At 36.1% G+C, this 18,678-nt stretch overlaps 1 long non-coding RNA gene across 1 annotated transcript; it reads left to right on the top strand.

The window, feature by feature from the left end:
* The first annotated feature begins 312 nt into the window (after positions 1-312).
* Positions 313-12,318, top strand: LOC132636766 (uncharacterized). Its single transcript, XR_009581405.1, has 3 exons — positions 313-470; positions 545-637; positions 11,907-12,318. It is a non-coding gene; the product is annotated as an uncharacterized LOC132636766 (long non-coding RNA).
* Positions 12,319-18,678: the final 6,360 nt, after the last annotated feature.

The following is an 18,678-nucleotide window of genomic DNA, read 5'->3' as shown; positions in this document are numbered from 1 at the left end:
AAAGATATTTGTAATTGTATCTATTCTTTTAGTTGTATAATTTTGATGTAATACAATGGTGAATGAATTGTAATTACAAATATTTTTTTATGTTTTGGAATGCAATGATATTTTGTGCCATAATATTCAGAAATTTCAAAGGCTCAAATATGCCCCTAACGTTTGCGAAACTGAACAAATATGCCCTCCAATATTTTTCGTTAACTCACAAAAAAAAAACGTTAAGGGCATCTTTGCACCACCTTTTTAATGACGGACAAATATGTAAAATTTCGCAAAGATTAGGGGCATATTTTAGCCTTTGCCATTATTATTATTAATAAAGCAAAAGCAAATAAGGAAAAGCTGAAGTATCTAGAGGGGTTAAGATTAGGAAAGTGTATTCTACTTGGCAGATCTTCATGTTCGCATATGGGACATTTTTGGTCAAGATCGATCTGAAAGTTGGTCTCCATCTTTTGAAATCCAAGGTGGGTATGCTTCATTTCTTGATCATTTTCATCTTTTACTTCACCTTGTTCAGTCCGTTGGATGTGTTCTTCAGATCTGAGAAGCGGTTGATCAAGATCGAGCTGAAATTTGTCCTTTTCCTCCAGAAATCGAGTGATCCTGAGTTGTATTTGCTGAGGCTGTAGAGGTATGCCTTCTATCCATTCCTTTTGTAGCTGTTGTGATTTTATTTTGCTGAATCTGCTCATTATTGTCTCTATATGTGTCAATTTGCCGATTTGCTTGTGTTTTAATTGATGTACTCTGCTTTGTGGGAAATTTCGTTGTGGTGTCCTCTGTAACGTCTTGATACTACCCATTCTTAGGCTCTTAACAGCCTTCCTTGCATAACATATTCTAGTTCAATGGGATGAGCACCTAATGGCACTAATACCACCATTAAACAATTGTCTGATAGCAAAGTATTTTGCCATAGGTGTATCCTTTCATGAATCTTTTTTGATTTCCTTTTCCTCTTTGTTGAATCTTTCATTGCTGTGTTGTATTAGACAATTTAATTTTATGTTACTTTGAGATGTAGATCCTCAAGTACACGGAATACAAGAATTAGAACTTTGGATGGTTACTCAACTTTGGGTAATTGGCTACCATTGTTACTCGATTTTGTTTTCTCTTCCAAAAATCACTCAGACATTTCTAGTTAGCTTCCATGATCATTTTAGCGAAAAATATAATTTTCGATACCTATTTAATGACGTGGCAGCTTTAAATTTTAGAAAAAAATACATTAATATTTGAATTTACTTAGGAAGCAATTTATAATAATTAGTGCATATAATACTAAGTTTTAGAATATTATGCATCATAAATACATAAAACAATGAACATATAAATATATAAAAACTTAGATTGAAAAAGCAACTTAAGTTAAGATTGATCAAACCGCATAATTTACGACACTTATAATTTATCTATAGAATGACAAGTGTAAGCAGCATAAAATGCCAAGTGGCAGCCTAAAAAATAATACAGATTTTTATATTAACTTTTTAAGAATAATTAAATTTAATTATATTTTTAAATTCAAAGCAGTTACAACTGCTAGCATTATTCTAAACTTACGGTTTTTCTCTCTTTCTCAGTAATCAGATAGATGGTTACTTCCATTCTACCAGAACTAAAAAACTCTTTGGTCTCCTTTCAGAGTGTCTCCATTTGGTTGCCTTTTGTTTTCCAGTTCTGGTGACTTTTCTTCACTTTTTCTTCGTAGAATGGATATTTTTCTCTATTCTTTGTTCGTTTAATGTAAAAGATTGCTGGTAATGGAATTTTTGCTTGGGTATTTATTTGTTAGTGTTTCCATCACTTAACTATATTTGGTATCAACTTTTTCTATTTTAATTTTCAAGTTTTCTATGCTATTCTCCTTTTGTTTATTTGTTTTTTTTTTTTGGCCTTGATCTGTAATGTATTTTCCTTATTGTATGCTTTCTATGTCTATCGAATTAGTTGTTAGTTCACCATTGTAGCCTTCCTTTGAGATTTTGCGAGTTGATAATCATCTTTAATTGTTGTGTCCAATCATATAGTTTAATTTCTTAGTTAAATTTGATCTACTGTTGGAAGTTAAAAAGGAAAGTACTTTGGTTGTGGTGGTTACATTGTTGGGCGCTGTTTCTCAAATCTTGACTTAAATATCTTCAGCATGTAAGAATTTGCTGGGCAAGAATCTCCTATTGTTAACTTTTTAGGTAAAACTATTTGTGCGTAGGTGTGTAACGACTAATCTTTCGTTCCTAAAAATAATAATCAAGACAAGAAAAATAGCGACAAAGAATAATATTTGATTTCAAGAATTTGTGCGGAGGTTACAATCTTTATGAAATCTTAAATAAAAAGATGTAATCCTCTGATTCTTCTCCTCACTATACGGTCGTCAATCAAGGGCTTTGCTTGTTCTTGAATAGACGGATTACTTGTTGTCAAGATTTCACGTACGAATGCAGAGTCGAGCTTTAATCACAAACGTAGAGGTATGAAAACTTGCGGCTCATCACTTGGAGCGAATATTTCTTAGTATGCGGAAGACTTGCGGATGAGAGCTTCTCTATGTATTTTTCTTCCTCCCTTTTGGCTTTATGAAGACCCCTATTTATAGTTGTAGGGGAGAGCTAGGGTATGTATGTGATTGGTTGAACCATGTCATTTGAACGCTTGGCAACATTTGATTGGTTCTTCTATTGACTTCACACGTTGTGTCACTTATGCACGTGGCATGATTTTATTGGTTCTCGACTTGACTTGGCGTGCCACGTCACTTGATACGTGGCATGGACCTTGGGCTTATAGAGTGGGTTCATCATGTGAAGTCCGACAAGATCGACTAGCCCAATTGAATTAGTCTTTCAATTAAATCCATAATAATGGACTTAATCAATTAATCCGATTATATTAGCCCATAATATTTGTTTGGACCAATACATCTCGAATTTAGAATATGATCCAAATTAATTTGTGGATTTAAGTCTGACTAAATTTCGGTGCCTACAAATGCCCCCTGCTTCAAGGCTTGTTGAGGTGTATGACTTGGCAGGCCTTTTAGAGACCAGACTTCAAGCATTCATGAAGCAAACGTTTTTTTTTTTTTTTTAAATTCATGGTATGGACAAAATATTTGAAACTTGACAATAACTACGCTCAAGTTCTTTGATGGCGCTACAATTTGATCGTCGACAAGTTTTTTTATGTGGTGGCATTCTCTAATTTGCAAGAGGTTCACTCGACTTTCGAACATTTGCCAACTCATTTCCATCTTTGAGGCGTTTCCAGCTGACGGGAAATATCGTATGGTATTCTTTTGCCATATCGCTTTGAATCTCTTAGCCTTATCTGACCTCTTTTTATGTTTTTTATTGAGCCGAGGGTCTTTCGGAAACAGCCGTCCTACCTTGGTAGGAGTAAGGTCTGCGTACACTCTACCCTCCCCAGACCCCACGTTGTGGGATTTCACTGGGTTGTTGTTGTTGTTGTTGTATTCCTTTGTCATTTGATAGCTGAGGAAATCAATTCCTTTATCAGCAAATGTTATCAAGACTTTAGAAGTATCATAATTTTGTTTTGGGTCATAAACTACACAACGATATTAAAATAAATCCCTGTAGCTTCCTTTTTTTTGTTTCTATCTTTGCTAGTTTAGGCTAGCTCAAGTTATGATTTTTTTTCAACTATCTCATTTTTTCCAGCAGTGCACACGTCCATATTTTCATGCTTCCCTTATTTTCCATACTTTGAAAACTTTCCATAATTGCATGGTATTTTTTGTTATTTTATTAGGAGAACATATGAACTTTCCATAAGTTTAAACTTTCCATGTATAAGCCTAAACTTTTCATAATTTGGTTCCAACTAGAACAAGGATTTCTCTGTGTTGGACACCTATAAATACCCCCTCTTCTCAGGGTCATTGAGCATCAATTTGTAACACCGTCGAGTTGGTTTGAACCCATCTCTGTCAGGTAATTTTCTTTCAATATGAATTTTTTTCACTTTCTTCACAGCTCTACACGTCTGTGGTAGAAAATTCATATCTCGATGTAGGAACGTCGAAATCGTGATTCGCTTGATGTTTCGAAAACTAGACTCGTAGAGATACGTCACCCGCGAAAACCACGACCAAATTGCTTCTATATTTGCTCAGATATTGATCGAGAATCAGACTTGGAGTTTTGGTTCGCTGGTTTAATAGTTTTGTGCGTCCTGACAAAAAAATTCTTATATCTTGACTTAGAAACATCGCAATCACAAACGGTTTGCTAGCGTCGGAAAGAAGACTCGTAGAGCTACGTCATATACGAAAACCGCAATCAAATTGCTTTTATATCGGTTCAGGTATATTTTTTTAATCAGCCACAGAATTTGAATTTGCTTTCTTGGCTTTGGACATGCTCTGCGAAACTTACCTGTCCCTTTTTAATTTCTTTTGCAGGTTTTCGAGTGCATCTAAATGGATTTAACTTCCCTCAAAGATGATGCACTTTCGTGACCGCAATACGCCACGTTCTCTAGAGATAGTGAGTGACAAACAAAATTCGAACGCCAAAGTCCTTGCCTTGGAGGTTCAACCTTCGGTGATCGGCGCTTTTTCACTCGACAGAGAGCTATCTGTCGAATTGCTTCATCTTGCTGAATGGTCAAAAAAGGAGACCAAAGACGTCATGAGAAACTTCTCGGGCAAGGCCACTGTGATGAACGTCCCTCTGTAGAAGTTCGCAATTCATCGGGAAATCGCGTCTACCGATTCTTCTAATCCCAATGGATGTTTTAGCAATTGGAGTGTCCCGTCTTCTGGTTTTGGCAAAGTTTGCTACACACTGGGCTACTGGGAGTGCGTGGAAGATGTGTTTCCTCGCTATAAGGAAGTTTTGGAGTGTGTCAAAGTTTGCGATGTCATCTACGCTTCTTTGTTTACGTATGATTATAATGACAACGTACTGTATGCTTTTTGTGAGCTTTGGCGTCCATCTACCAATACGTTTTCCACTTTCGTCGGGGAGATGTCTATCTGACTTTGGGACTTATGGACGATTGCAGGGCTTCCCATTCACGGATCTTTTTATGATGAAGTTGTTCCTTTGGCGAAAGAATTGACGCAAATGGACAATCAGGGGAAACCATGGCTCCTCAAAAGCTGCCTATACTTGTTTTCGGCCTTCTACAAACTTGCTGAAGGAGGCCTTCATGAGGTGTCCATCCATGATTGGGTGAAATTTTGGTTTAAAGGACCAAGCAGGTACGCGGAGCCTTCACAAAGGGCGTCAAAGGGTCGTGCAACGAAGCCAAGATTGAATGCCAATCCTTCCGGGCATATTGACATGAATTACTTACCACGAATTGATGAGGAGCATGCCCCCTTCATCGAGCTAGCTAGGAGTGGAAGAGTCACTAAGAGATGAGACAAATTTGTCGGCTTTCCTGACCTGTTGGCTCTGCAAGTTTGTTCTTCCCCACATGAAAATTGACTATGTGTGTGCTAGCGCTCTCAAAGTGGCGAGCTTGATGGCTCATAGAGAGAAATTCTCTTTTGGCAGTCCCAGTCCTTGCGAGCATATACTATGGCTTGAGAGAGATCTCTACTTCTCCATACTTGAGGCAGGGGAATATAATTTTCCCCATACACTATGACTCGCTAGGAGAATATTTTAAGACCCATCATCGTGCCAATCACTCACATCGTAGTATACCTTTATGCAAGATTTCTAGCGAGAAGATGGCCAAATACTTCAATTTTTCTGATGCCCAAAAGTTATTTCAACAAGATGATGCTTGCTTTCTCTATCATTTGGCATTGCTACAAGGTAGGGAATTATACTTCACTGATACTGGCAATCTCTTAGATTCATGGAACGATGCTATCATAAGCCTTCGTTCGAGCTACGTTACACTTAGGCATGATGCGAATCTCATCGTGGAGTCCTATAGTCCTTATAGGTTTAGCCGACAATTTGGTTTTTGTCAAGACATCCCTGGAGACCTTATGGAGCGACCATACGATGAGACATTGCTAACATTAGTGCAACTTTGGAATTCATCAATTCGCCTTGTTCGACTCTTCAGCTTTGTGCTTCGGTGGGAGAAAATTCATAACTCGGAGTACGAGTGTTGGAATCACGAGATTCCAGTTTCTCTAGAAAGAGGACTCATTGATCTATAATATATATAAAAATCACGGCCAAATTTCTTCTAGATTTGTACAGATAATTCTCCAAAGTTAGCTTAGATTCTGCCTTGTTCGATTCTTCAGCTCTGCGCTTTGGTGGGAGAAAATTCATAACTCGTAGTACGAGTGTTGGAATCACGAGATTCCAGTTTCTCTGGAAAGAGGACTCATTGATCTACAATATATATAAAAATCACTTCCAAATTCCTTTTAGATTTGTACAGATAATTCTCCAAAGTTAGCTCAGATTCTGCCTTGTTCGACTCTTCAGCTTTGCGCTTCGGTGGAAGAAAATTCATAACTCGGAGTAGGAGTGCCGAAATGACGAGATTCCATTTTGGTTGGAAAGAAGACTCATTGAAATACAATATGTATAAAAATGATGGCCAAATGCTTTCTAGATCTGTACAGATAATTCTCCAAAATCAGCTTAGAATCTGTCTTGTTTGACTCTTCAGCTTTGCGCATTTGTGGTGAAAAAATCTCAACTCGTCATAGGAGCGTCAAAATCATGAGATGTCTGAGCAATTTGAAAGAAAACTCATGCAACCAGAACCTTGACGAGGGAAACACCTGGAACATTCTCTTCTCGTAGCTTGGAGAGCAAATATGGGGTGCATATTATATTTGTGACTTGGCAAGGTTGGCTTGTAGTAGTTCTTTCTAGCTTTGATGAGCAACTACTTGAAGCATCCATCAGATTTTTTTTTTAGTGGCATCATTTTTTGAAGAAATAATGCCGACTTGATAGAGGCATTTAAGACAAGCTGCAATCATCTTCGGCTTCAATTGCCATTATGAATAGCTTAGATTCTTTGTATAGGATGTTGTATATATATTTTTTCATCTTTTCTTTAGAATCATTGATGTATCAAATTCTTTCAAGCATGAACCTATAAAATATTCTCACTTGCTGCGAATTGTCTTTTTCTTTCTAGTTATGTATGTCTCCTCGCTGAAAGAATTCAAGCGTCGATCCCATATCGCCGTGCTATATATGTGTGTGTGTGTGTGTATATATATATATATATATATATATATATTACTTATGCAACTAAACTTAGAATAATACTCTAAGCGCCTACGTACCTCGGCAAAGATGATCAAGTCATAGCGTAGTTTAGAAAAAAAATGATTTTTTTTATGCGACTGAACTTAGAATGAAACTCTAAGCGCCTACGTACCTCGGTGAGAGGATCAAGTCATTTCGTAGTTCAGAAAAAGTAATTTTTTTTTTTGTATTAACTTTTGCCTAGGCCGCCCCTTTCGAGGTTTTCAACCTAGCAGACTTTTTTGTTCGTCCTAACTTTTGCCTAGGCAGCCTCTTTCGAAGTTTTCAACCTAGCGGACACTCTTTTTTTTTGGGGCTGTAGACAGTTTAAACTCATGTGGGCTAGGAGTATTCAACTTAAAGATGGAGCGTTTGTAACCTCAAGATTCTACTCGATTTTGAAGAGCTTTGTAACTTGAGAATTTAGCTCAAATTTGAAGAGCTTTGCAACTTGAAGAGTCGGCTCGTACTTTGAAGAGCTTTGCAACTTGAAGATTCGGCTCGTACTTTGAAGAGCTTCAACTTGAAGATTCGGCTCATGTTTTGAAGAGCTTTGCAACTTGAAGAATCGGCGTATTTTGAAGAGCTTTGCCACTTGAAGACTCGAATACGACTCGAATCGTATTTGAAGAGCGTCACAACTTGTAGATTTAGCTTGAATTTAAGGAGCTTCTTCATATGAAGATTTAGCTCGAATTTAATGAGCTTGACGACTTGAGGATTTAGCCCGATTTGAAGAGCTTGTGACATAAAGTTTAGACTCGTGTATTAAGGAGCATTTCAACTTGCAGTTTAGGCTCATGCATCAAAGAGCGTTTCAATTTGCAGTTTAAGCTCTTGCGTCGTGAGCGTTTCAACTTGCAGTTTAGGCTCTTACGTTAATGAGCGTTTCAACTTGCAGTTTAGGCTCTTGTGTGGAGGAGCATTGTAACATACACGGACTCTTCTATTTCATCTTCGGATTCAAACTTGCCCCCACTATGGAAGTCTTCTGCATCTTCATCTTCGTGAGGCTCACGGACAGGAAACCATTGATCTTCACTTGTATCAATCTTTAATTCCATAGCACGTGCACGAGTTTCCAACTCTTCAAATGTCTTGGGCTTTATTCCTTGCAATCTGTAATGAAGGCCACAATGCATACCTTGAATACACATCTCTATTCCCAAAGCTTCAGTGAGTCTATCTTTGCAGTTTAGACTTGCATGCCTCCATCGGTTGATGAAGTCAATAATTGGTTCTTTCTTCCACTGGTGAGTGTTTGCAAGTTCCACCATGCTTACGGTGCGTCTTGTGCTATAGAAGCAGTTGAGAAACTCTTACTCCATTTGCTCCCAAGTATCTATGGAACCAGACTCAAGGTCTGTGTGCCAATCAATAGCATAACCTTTAAAGGAACGAACAAACTGTTTGGCAAGGTAATTACCATATGTTCTAGCGTCGTTGCATGTTTCAATGAAGTGTGCCACATGTTGCTTCGGATTTCCCTTGCCATCAAACTGCTGAAATTTTGGGGGTTGATAACCGACAGACATTTTCAAGCTATCAATCCTTGCAGTGTACGGCTTCGCGTATGTAAGGGATGATTTTGCGGAAACATCATATTTATCCTTGATGGTCCCGATGATGAACTCCTTTATTTGATCGATTGGAATCAACCCTTCAGAGGAAACTTGGATTTTTGAAGCATGTTCCACTTGTTTTGTGGGAGAATCAATCCTTTCTTGTGCTTGCGGACGTTTTTCGGGGGCATGACTCGAATCCCCCTCCATCACACTATCAAACCTGTCTATCAACTTGGCAATTCGATTATCTTGATCTTGCACATATTTTGTCAAGTCTCCAATTGCCTTCGTCAAGCTCGTGAGTTGTTCTTCAACAGTTGAAGCATTGGTCATCATCGCATGCATCACCATCGTAGATGAAGAAGAATAACGAGGATTTTCGGGAACATAGGATGTAGACATGTTATGTGGAGTAGATCCAGTGCTCAAGACATCATCATTAGCTTGCCTGAAGGATTTCTTGGACTTAGATAAACTATGTTGGGCAAGAACCCTCTCGACCATTTTGATGACATTCCCCCCTTCTTCTGTGGTATTTGCGGAAGATCTCACGCCTTTTAAAGGCGAACCTAAGACGACAGCAGATTCAGGTTGTGCTTGCCGAGCTCATTGCTCTACCAATTTGGCTTGGTTCCTTGTGATAGGTCCAATGCTCCCATCAGTAACATCTAGGATGTTTTCAACAACAACAGAGAATTTGGATCCGATAGTTTTTGCGGATGCGGATTTCGAGTTGACCATCTTAGAAGCCATCTTAGTGTTTTTGAACTTCGATTGTTGGAGAGAGGAGATGAGAGGTAAAGATTGTCCCACTAGGCGTCCTAAATTTGTAACGACTAATCTTTCGTTCCTGAAAATAATAATCAAGACAAGAAAAATAGCAACAAAGAATAATATTTGATTTCAAGAATTTGTGCGGGGGTTACAATCTTTATGAAATCTTAAATAAAAAGATGTAATCCTCTGATTCTTCTCCTCACTATACGGTCGTCAATCAAGGGCTTTGCTTGTTCTTGAATGGACGGATTACTTGTTGTCAAGATTTCATTTACCAATGCGGAGCTGAGCTTTAATCACAAACGTAGAGGTATGAAAACTTGCGGCTCACCACTTGGAGCGAAGACTTCTTAGTATGCGGAAGACTTGCGGATGAGAGCTTCTCTATGTATTCTTCCTCCCTTTTGGCTTTATGAAGACCCCTATTTATAGTTGTAGGGGAGAGCTAGAGTATGTATGTGATTGGTTGAACCATGTCATTTGAACACTTGGCAACATTTGATTGGTTCTTCTATTGACTTGACATGTTGTGTCACTTATGCACGTGGCATGATTTTATTGGTCCTCGACTGACTTGGCGTGCCACGTCACTTGATACGTGGCATGAACCTTGGGCTAATAGAGTGGGCTCATCATGTGAAGTCCGACAAGATCGACTAGCCCAATTGAATTAGTCTTTCAATTAAATCCATAACAATTGGACTTAATCAATTAATCCGATTATATTAGCCCATAATATTTGTTTGGACCAATACATCTCGAATTTAGAATATGATCCAAATTAATTTGTGGATTTTAAGTCCGACTAAATTTCAGTGCTTACAAGGTGGTTGATAAATTTCTTGAAAGAAATGTGTTCTTCGTTTAACTTCTGGATTTGCCTTTCCTGAAGCTTGAGTTTCGTTCGTTCATGGGCTAAGTTGAGATGCGTAAGGGTCAAGATGCGCAAGGAATATAGAAGGCGGTCGTCAAAATACCTGTTTGAACATGAGCGACGAACTCTGCTCCCTTCATTGAAGATCAGAGTTCATACTTTAGTTGTGTTTCTACTTACTAGCATGCTTTGTTTTTAAGGACTCTCGAGTCTTCCAAAGGTCCTGTGACAAATCTTTTGATAGGTCGTGCCAACTAAATTTGAAGCTTTCAACTTCCGTCTCTCTTTGGAGAAAGTTCACATGCATTTGTAATTAAGATCAAACTCATCTTAAATATCCAATTACATTGCTGAATTTAGTATTTACCTTGATGTTACTCGATATTGGTACAGTAAAATATACTCCTACTTACTAATTAAAGTCATGAGCGATTTCATGCAATCTTCAATTTGAACCTACCTAACTATAGATGATGAGCTTACGTTTCTGGAAAAAAAAAAGAAGGGAAAACTCCAACTGTAAAGAGCAGTGTGTAGAGGAGAAAGTGCATACAGTGGACTTCTTAGGAGTTATGTAAATACTTTTTCCTTATATTTTTTAGGCGTAATACATCTCTCAAAAATGGAAACTGTCTAAAGTTTGGTTTGGTGCTTCTGCAACTCTTTTGATATCTGCAATAAATATTCTGGTGAACAAACTTTTCGGATTTTACTACCAGATCTGATGCTCATATTAATGTTCTGTATTATGATCTGTCGAACTTCAGTTATGGGTTGTTTTGTTTCTGAGTTTGAACAACTTACAGAGTAGGCAATTGTTTGTCTAACTTGCAGAGTAGGCAATTGTTGTCTCAGGATTGATCGTCTACTAAAGGTTGTAAAGAATTTCAATTTCGTATGTTTTAGCTAACCAGGTGGATTAATATGTTCTCATTGTCAGCAGTGAAACAGTTAATTTAAAATTTTGTTTCCTGTAAGGTTACGACCATGCTCCGAAGAAAATCTTAAACAGGAGTAAAAGAAAGGCTATGGGGCACATGCGTATCGAAATTTGTGATATTTATATTGATGCCATTGAGAAATTTTTTGACGCTTTAAAATTATGTAGCACATGATAGGTGTCTAATGACTCAGTTTGCTCAGCGATTAGATAATGAAAATACTCTATTACAGATAATAGATAGACCAAGAGAAGTTCATAGGTTCCAAATGGTAATCTCTACTCAATTTTTTACTACATTATTAGGTTCTAGAATATTCATTTTAGTATATGCTCGGCTTCAGTTGGAATTAGTGCGACAATTGTATAGCCTTTTAGAACTTTTTTTTTTGGTGAAGTTTTTGTTGTAGTTTTTGTAGCTATTTCATGAGCACTGAAACTATTTACTGCATTTTTTTTTTTTGCAAAGAGAGACCGCTTCTTATTGTTATTTTAGATTTATTGGAGAAATCCTGCAAATTATTATTTTGCAGGAATATTGAAGGATCAAGTTTTAAGTTTGGTGAGCATTTGGCCTCAAGCACGTCATTGATGCATCTAAATCCTTTTATCTCTACTCATGTGGCGAGTTCCCTTTTTCCTTTCCCTAAAATGTTTGAACATCTCTCTGAATGGAAACATTCACACATCATGACAAATTTGTTTAGAATTTCGACTCTTCTACAATCTTCGTTCGTAGAGTTTAGATTTTGCAAGAGTATTATTCTTAGGGGTTTATACTTTTGGTATTCCCAATTCTCATTGTATTGTTATAGTCTACAATCTTCATTCGTTGAGTTTAGGTTTTGCAAGAGTATTATTCTTATGGGTTTATACTTGCAGTACTCTCTTTTCTGTATTTTCTATTTTCTTATGGAAGCAAAACCAGTAATGCACTTTGTTGCTTCCCTCCTCTCTTCAGATCACCTCTTTTTGAATTCACCCGTATTTTCTAGACACTTCTTTTACTGCTGTGTTATAGGGTGCACTTTAGTTTTCACTGTGGGAAAGTTTCAATTTTTTTCTTTCAATAGTGTTAAATTGCATTTTGCCATTATCCAAATCTCTTGAAAGTGGATGTAAAGGAGACCTTTAATCAGTAATAACAAACTAAAGGTCCTATCAATATAACAACAGCTTTATATTACACAATTCTTCAATTAAAGATACTTAGTATATTGCCTTTACATTTGCTTGGAATGTGCGGCTTCTGAAAGAGGCATTGGCTATTTTCAAGTCATAGATTTCTTTCGAGCATAAATCTATGTTTGAGGCATATAGGGCATTGTTTTTCTTTTTGGGATGTGGAAGGCAGTGGAAGAGAATCCAAAGGATGATATTATTGGAAACAACCTCTTGGAGGGTTTATATATAACTACTACATATATGCAAGTTCAGGAATGCTTGATGTATCTATTACTAGAATGATTTTAGGTGTCTTTTGTAGTAAGCAGTGTTTTAAGAGGCGGGGCGTTTTACATATGCCTCGACGAGGCGTAAGCCCCGAGGTACGGGGAGTAAGCCCCATGGGTATTTAATTTTTAGTATTTCATAAAATAATATAATTACAATAAATATTTTTAAATAGGTAAAATTACATAAAAAATAAAAGAAAACTGTAAATAAATGAAAAAATAATATATATATTATATATATAGATGTGTTTGATCCTGATCACAAAATACTAATTAAAGCAATCGATTATACACTACTTACAATTTGTATTTATATATAACATAACTTTACAAATATAAACAATACAATGAAATAAAAGCTATTATGAAATGTAAATTAACTCTAACTTCTTAACTTTCAAACAATGAAAAATCACAATTTCTTGAAACAATATTACTATTAAACTATCCATTTTATCTCCCTATAAGCAAACAATCAATAAAGCTTTATTAGTATTATAATTAAAATGTAACTCGTTCATGAATAAAATAAAATTACTTTCAAATAGAGAAATAATAAAATATGACAATTTTGATACATAGGACAAAAGACCAAAGATAAGTGAAAATATACAATTCGGCTATGTATTTTTAAAAGAAATATTAAGTGATATTTACCCTCACGATGTTCTCAAATAATAAATATGCAATATTACGACTTGTTATTTGAGTTACACTTAATCTTCTTATTTCTATAAATGAAATACTATTAAGTATCATTCATTTGTTAAAGAATTATGAGGGTCAACGATTATAATTAAAGAATTTAACATATAATTTGTGTAATAACTGTTAGGCGAGCCCCGAGCGTTGGGCGTTAGGAGTGTTTAGGGCGTACAGTCGGGCGCTTAGGACAGAAGTCTCACAGGAATTAATCCCCACACGTGAGCCTCGAGGCGTTTTGCCAGTGCCCCGCCCCGGGGCGAGCCTCGAGGCGAGTCCTGAAATTGCCTGTTAAAACACTGGTAGTAAGAGATCCTACTAAATGACTTTCCACATTAGTTAGTTTTTTGTTATAGGAATTTTAGTATAGGAACTCATATGTGTTTCAAGTCGGTGCAAATTTTAGTATTGCCTAAATAAAGGTTTGAACAAAAAGTAATGAACCGGACAAATAAGACAAATATTCTTCTTTGTTGACTTGCAGGTTTGTTTCTTCTGTCAGAGAAAATATTTTTGCTTCATTGTTTCCTGTGATTCCTATGTTGTAAGTAGTTTTTCAGGTTTCATTTTTCATCTTATGATTGCGTTGTGTATTCTTTGTAGGACAACAAATGTTATCCTCTTTTACTGATAGGATATGAAAGAGTATAGCAAGCTTCCGGAAAATTGAGTATTCTGTTAAAGAATCAGTTTAACAACCATTAATTTATTTTCATGTATAATAAGAGTATTAACAATTGACTTATGAAGAGAAAATAAATGATCTCAACAAAAATGACAATTTAAAAATACTCAGTCATTTAACAAAAACTAAAAGAATTCCTCACCGGCCATTAAATATGAATACGGTGATTCGTTTCGACCTTCATTTCTTCAATGTTTTCTTCGGATGAAGGTAATTCACTTGTGATGAATGAAAGATTCTGTTGATAATGACTTTTTAGTGTAACTGGTTCTTTCATTTTCTTGACAACACTTTCTATTGATTATATGTTTACTTGCATACGTGCACGTATCTTGTTCGCTAAGTAAAATTTTTCACTTTTTAAGCTTATTATTGACTTCCCTTTTGAAATTGATTATGTTTTTGACTTACATATGTGCATATAGGAACGCCGATGCAATTAAGTTCCACATATAGAACCTGCCAACTGGATGATAGAAGATCGGATCGATGACGACCACAAATTTCAAGCATTTTTTGACAAAAGGAACAAAACGACTATTTGCAGCTTCTAAGCCATCTATGGCTGCTTAGGTCTCTGGGATGTAATCTCAGTTTTTTTTTTTGGTAGTTTGAGTTTACTGTTGTGAGAAAGTCTTTTATCTTTTTAATGGCTTAATACGATCCTAAAGATTTGAGATTTTATTTATTGTTCTCTGTAACGTTAAGACAAGGAACCTGATGCTAGCTTATTTCTTTACTATCATTTTCTTTAAGAAATTGTTACCTACATGCATATATCTATGTTGATGATAATATACGGGGCTGTTTTGGTTTTTCATTTTATATTACCTCATCATTGACTTTGCCGCATAGGAAGAAACATACATGGGAGAGATAAAGTAAGGACATTACGCAAAGCTAAATGCATCGTTTAATTTTGATAGAGTACGAGCCAACGAGTCGGAGTTCCTTTCTTAAAATGGAGGAGTCATATAATCTTATTGAAATTAGGTGTATATTATTTGAGGCTTTGCGTTTCATTCAAGTGGTTAAAGATGAGAATTTAACTGACATAAGCTGATAATGTAAAAAATAAATTATTAATACAGCAGTAAATAGTAATAGGCCTTTTATTCATTATAAATAGCTCATAGTAGAATTAGGAGGTACGTGTAATCAACAAAGATTATTTTTTCAATTATATAATCAAGAAATATGATTATACAGCACTATCTTGAATGATTTGCACTGCGCAACGCGCGGGTACAAATACTAGTAAAATAGAATAATAAAAAGAGGAAATTTCAAAAGTATACACCTTAATACAACAATTTTCACCTACATAGTTATATTTTCAGTCTACACCTGCATATTCAATATTTTTCTTTTGCAAATATGTTTTTATACCCTTATCCATTACTATAGTAATATTTATACACCGATATAAATGATGTATCATATCTATCTATTATTAAAACGAAAGGAAAAAGCTTTCTCCTTAAGCCAAGTGGCATAACTACAAAAATTCAAGTGGCATTATTAAGACAAAACAAACTACCTTCTAAATAATAAATTTGTTGGATTTTAAATTTTGAATTTATAATTGTTGATAACTTTTGAATTTGAATTAAAACTTCTGAAAATAAATAATTAGAAAGTTACCATGAGAAATAAAACTTCCAGTGATAGTGGAATATGTAGTCCAGCATCCACGATCGCCCACCCCCAAAATGTGATCTGGTTTTCCTTATTATGCTCTTAAAACGTGAAGATCAGTGATATTGTGTGCTCTCCGTCCTTCAAAATTGAAGAACGGTGAAGAAGCAGCAAAAAGTGCAAGAGGAATCTCAAGCAGAATTTTATCACCAACATCATGGCTGTTATTAGATGTTGGAATTATAGGTGAATCTCGACTTTGGGTAATTGGCCAATATAATTACTCGACTTTGTTTTTTCTTCCAAAAATCACTCAACTTTCATAGTTAGCTTCCATGATCATTTTAGCCAGAAATATAATTTTCGGTACCTATTTAATGATGTGGCAGCTATAAATTTTTAGTAAAAAATATTTTTAAAAAATTAAATTAATATTTGAATTTACTTAGGATGCAATTCATAATAATTAGCGCATATAATACTAAGTTTTAGAATATTATGCATCATTAATACATAAACACAATAAACATATAAATATTTAAAAATTTAGATTGAAAAAACAACTTAAACAGACTATAAAAACTATACTAGTTAAGTAAACTAATTAATTAGTGCATATAATACAAATATTAGAATATTATTCATCTTTAATACATAAAAATAATGAACATATGAATATATACTTATACGAAATGTCTCAAGTAATATTGTAAGGCATATACAATAAAAGAATTTATCTGGTGATTTTTATTTTTGAAGATCTTACTTGTCATATATGTGATAGAAACACCAGATTAGAAAAACCATGCAATCTTGAAATTAATTAAAATTAGAGCCTGGTTGGCCTAGCAGCTAAAAATTGCTTAATTTGATACGTGCTTTTTTTAAAAGTGATTTTCGAAAAAGTATTTTTGGTGAGAAGCAGCTTGTGTTTGGCTAATTCATTTGAAAAGTTTTGACGACCCAACCCACGGGTCGTGCGGGCACCTACTATATTACTAACCTAGTAGGCGAACCCTTAGCAACTAAACCCAACATTTAAACAGTTGCGACAACAATCTTTCAAAAATCACAAAATTAAAGTAAAAGCTTCGTACAGACTCTGTTTTAAAATACAATAAAACTGAAAAGAAATTCCCAGAGTCTAGTCTAGACAGGTACAAGAGCTCCTACAATATAGGAAGACAAAATAAATGACATAGCCTGTGCCTGGATTGAGATGAGCGAGGCTGTAGGAGAGTGCCGGATAAGTCCACACAGCGAAACTTCAACTAAAACCTACAACATATCTACACACAAAAAGGGCGTAGCAAGAGTAGTATCAGTACACCACACGTACTGGTAAACATCATAGGTCGACTAAGATTAGTTCACGCAACACAATATAAAGTCAAATAAGATAAGCAAACAAGGCAATGAACCTCAAGATTCAAAATAAAGGTTATTACAATATCACCCCTTACCTTTCCACTATCGATGTTCACTTCTTTTATTTCCATGAATTTACAGGTATTCTACTAAATCACAACCGTTACCTCCCTTTCATCCAACCTAGTATTCCTCCGCTCCGCGCTCATCGTATACTCTAACTTCTACCCTTTATGTTTGTAAAGTTCCACCTACTTAAATTACTTACTACAATACGATGCACCTGGGGAAATGGATCACTATCTGACAATCCGCTGCTATACTTATCTTATATTAATCCCCTCTCCACCAGACTCTCAGCAAAAACATAAAGATGAATATGCAATATCAACAATAGTAGAACACGCATAGAAATATGGGAGGTAATGAAATGCAAAAATGCGATGCAAAGGCCCATACACACTGTACATACATGCTATCTGATGTCATTGCTCAGTAGTCATGACCTGCAGGGGACCCATGGTGTCCATGTACCACTCGTTCCGGATTCACTCCTTGGACCTGAGCACAAACCTCCGCTCCGGAATGAACCTCGGACGCGGATCCAAAACATACATATATTTCACGTATTCCACTCAACGGCCACAAGACCAGATAACACGATACCACACTCAGCCTTGCCTGCTACATGCATTTCCTCATAGACCATGCAATGCAATGTAACGATGCAATATATCAAACCAACCATAATTCCTGCCCTTGATGGGCGTAATGCCAATCCACCTCAATATAATTCTTCCACTACAAATCTCTTGTTTTTCTAGGAAAACAACCATATAAATATTCAACACAATCGGTTATAATGACGGGAATCACCCACTTCTAGGGTTGCGTAAAGTAAACACGAAGTACCCCTCAGTGATAACAACACTTTCTATTAATAATAACTCATTATTACCCTAACTATCGTTTATACAATATTTTAATCACATTAAAGAGTATGTCCATCCAAACTCCATGTCCGAAGATCTAATCATGCAGTCTCCCGTCAACTCTTACAGTATATATGATTCGCTAATCAAAGTCTAACTCAACTAAACCATAACCTACCTTGTTGACGAACAGCTAATCGAATCTCCATGAACTGCCTGTCTTCTTAGCCTTTATCTGAATCCAAGAGCGCTAATATTCGTAGGGATTGGTGGGGAGGAAATTAGAAAGGTTGTTTTTCTTGGTGTCAAGGGTTTTTCTCTCATATGGAACCCTAGGAGCAGCTCTTGAGAGTCTTTTGTTGAAAAAGGAGAGAAAAATAAACTAAGTAACCAAAAACGGGTTACTGCCCCGCGTGGATCGCTGCGGTGGTCGCTGCGCCGCTATAGCGGTACCGCTATGGCGGTCCACTGACCGCTATAGTGATCAGCTTCTTTTCCCTGGCGTGCAATTTCTAATTCTTTCCAA

The sequence above is a fragment of the Lycium barbarum genome, chromosome 1 (assembly GCF_019175385.1).
Source record: "Lycium barbarum isolate Lr01 chromosome 1, ASM1917538v2, whole genome shotgun sequence".
In the NCBI taxonomy this organism is placed as follows: Eukaryota; Viridiplantae; Streptophyta; class Magnoliopsida; order Solanales; family Solanaceae; genus Lycium; species Lycium barbarum.
This window is presented reverse-complemented; position numbering and strand designations above follow the sequence as displayed.